The sequence below is a fragment of the Coptis chinensis genome, chromosome 3, assembly GCF_015680905.1.
Source record: "Coptis chinensis isolate HL-2020 chromosome 3, ASM1568090v1, whole genome shotgun sequence".
NCBI classification, from domain to species: Eukaryota; Viridiplantae; Streptophyta; class Magnoliopsida; order Ranunculales; family Ranunculaceae; genus Coptis; species Coptis chinensis.
The window spans coordinates 73,757,033-73,760,292 of NC_141458.1; the positions used below are offsets into that span (position 1 = coordinate 73,757,033).

At 36.2% G+C, this 3,260-nt stretch overlaps 1 pseudogene; it reads right to left on the minus strand.

The window, feature by feature from the left end:
• Window positions 1-1,080: 1,080 nt before the first annotated feature.
• Window positions 1,081-2,058, minus strand: LOC147510756 (deoxypodophyllotoxin synthase-like; annotated as a pseudogene).
• Between the last annotated feature and the right edge of the window lie 1,202 nt (window positions 2,059-3,260).

Below are 3,260 nucleotides of genomic sequence, written 5' to 3' on the forward strand. Positions count from 1 at the left end.
CCCGCATTTACGCTATTTGACTTTCAACCCGAGTTCGAACCCCAGCGTGCTTACTTCTTGTGATTTGTTTTTCTGTTCAGTTACAAATAACAAAAAAAAACAATGTTCAAGCTGAGAATCGAACATGCGACCTACCACTTGAGAGGCCACATAGAATATTACCGTACCCACAACATATGAGCTGTGATAGATTTCCAAGCATTTAATCTTGATTTTGAAGGTGTGCACTGTAGAACTCAGTTTTGAAGATCCTCTATACCACTTTGCTCCTATTTTAAGGGCCTGCATTGGTGATGCCCTTAGAGACAGATTCCTCTCTGATAAGTGATACGTGAATTCATTGATCATGAGAATGAGTTAGGACATCGTTGTTAGGTAGGGCTGATATTTTGCATCTCGTAGGGAGTTTTCTAAAGGGCCAAAAAGAAAAGAAAAACACACTCATGTAGCAAATTGCGGCTGAAGTGTTCGAAACACTTAATGCCCTGTTTGCAGGCTTGCAACTGCAAACAAACATGATTATTCCTTTCCCTAGTTTTTAAAACACATACCATTTAAAATTATTTCCTTTCCATTCCATTCCATTCCATTCCATAGTGGACCGCACCCATTTTATTTAAACATGAGTAAACATGAATGAGCAGTTTGACAAGTCCTTGCTCGACTGTCGTCAAAACTCAAGAATGTGTCTCATAGAATTGTATGAAAGATTGCCCAGATTCATCTGCGAGCCAACTGCAACAGATGGGTATATACACTAGATAGGCTTCAAATCACAGACATTTGTTACTTGAAAAGTCTCAAAATAGCGACTACCAACTTTCGGATGAAAGGTTTAATTAATCTTTATAGTGGTCCATAAAAGAGTTGCCATTACAATCTAGTATTTTTTTTGTTGGTCTTCTCAATTATCAGTTTATGAATGAGAAGAACATAGAGAAGGGCCATGTAAGACGCGACACACATCTAATTAAATAACTTATTTGTCCAGGAGTACTACATAACGTTAGTTCAAATAAAAAACGTAATGCAAGAGGGATTAGACCAAACTTCCCTGCAAGATTGAAACCAAATAAAGTATCATACAGCATAATATTCTTGAAGAGTGTACTTCTCTGTGCGATTCTTCGATGTGAAATGGAAGGGAAGTAAATCCAAGTGGTGAAATGGCTTAAACAGTAAGGGGTAGGTGTTCTTCATCCACTAGCTCTTCCGGAGTCTCGACCATTCCCTTGTTGTACGAAAACAAAGCGATTGAGTATCTAGTTTCGTTCCCATTTAACGTTACCCTGTGACGAGGACTATGTAGTCTACCATTACTTCATGCCTAAGAAGCAAGACATAAAAAAATGTGTCATAGCCAAAGTACAAAATGTGCCATAGACTCGTAGCTATAGGATGTGGAGTTCAAGAACACATAAAAGAGTTAAATCACAACTGTAGTTTAAAATTAAGAAGATACCATGAATGATTCATCTATCATGACTGTAAAGGATTTAGGCGATGGAGTCAGAGTAAACCACTCCCCCTCCTTGGTTAGTACTTGTAATCAATCAATCTGATTTTGGTGAAGTATGGTTACAAAGCATTTATCAGTATGAGCAGGCATACCATTAGTCTCACTGGAAGAGCTGATGTTTGTATACCATGAGACGCAAAAGGTAATCAGTGGATTCGATGCTAGAATTAACATATTTCTCAAATCTAAAGCTTCAAAAACCATCATCTTCACAATCTGCTCCAACTTCATTATACGATGTGTATAGCTGTATAGGAATGCACAGTTTCACTAGATCAAGAAAATACATAAACTTGTGATCAAGTGTTAGCCAACAAGAATTGTAATGCACGTCAAATGTAGGAAAATTTTGAATAAGAGAATTGAAATAGACTAGAGTGGATTTCCTTCAGGCCACATGTTGGGACGGAACCAGGATTAAATGTCTGGGGGTGCAAGAGTATACGCAACCCAATAATTGAACTAGGGGGTGGTGCGGTAGTGGAGATTTTGTAAAAAAATTGGGGGTGCGAATCCTTATAGTCTAGCCATTTTTCTAACAAATTTCTAACACATTATCACTACAACATAAAAGAGTTGTGACACACATTCGAAATGTTAAAAGACTTTTGTAACATTTCAATAAATGTTGTAAAAGCCCCTGTTACAAAGTTTGTAACATTTCTAAAATGTTACAAATGTACGCAATATAACATTTTGAAAATGTCACAAAATCCGTAATATTTTGGAAGTGTTATGAATTGAGCTATCGCAACACTTCAGAAATGCTACAAAGCTGCTTTTGTGGATTACCAAATGGACTTGATCATGTGACTACATCAATCCACAGATTTAGCAACTCACATGTTATAGTAAAGAAAGACCTAAAATTAACCATCTTGGAGAATGAACTGTAGAAACAAAAAAAAAAAAAACAAATTCGGAAATTGAGGATGTCATTAACCATCTTGGAGTTTTATGACAATGTTTAGATTCGTGGTTGAGTTGGGGTTTTTGTTGTTCATCTTAGATCTAAGTGGGAAGAATGGTGATGGAGAAAACCACACATTTTTCTTGATTTCTCTATTGTTTTTGGGTTTGTTTTTTATGTATCATGATGTTAAGAACTAACTATTGTTGTTTTTACAATGAACACATGGAAATAAGAGTTGTTTGATAATGAAAAACATGAAGAACTTGATATGAACAAGGTAACTTGGTTAGCAAGTTATACTCATTTGAATGATTCAAATGAGTGTAACCAATTTTGGTTGGGTGAATGAATGATATAAAAGATGTTTTGAAGAACTATTGTTATGAAAAACAAGATAACACAACTTGAATGGAAGAAAAGGAACAAGATTCAACAAAGCTTCAAGCTTTAAGTAATGAAAATGGAAAACAAGGTAAATAACAATTAAACTATTAATTTAAAACATATTAAACTACTCCTAATGACCAAAGATTAATTCTAGGGTAAGTTCTCTCTCCTCTCACTTTGGCTTATATAATACACCTTTTACACTTTTACAACTTTGACCTCATCCTTTAGAAATAAGACACCTCATTAGGGTTGCTTTGTGCTCTAGGTATTGTTTCGACCCTCACCTACGTGGCAAACGTCCATTGGTAGGGGTCTCATCCTTATTCGCTCAATTGATAGGGCTAAGGCCCAATTTGCAATACCATGGATTGATGTACATGCCCATTAACTCATGTGTCTAGGGCTGAACCCTAGCCATATGGCTTGCCACTTACGTAC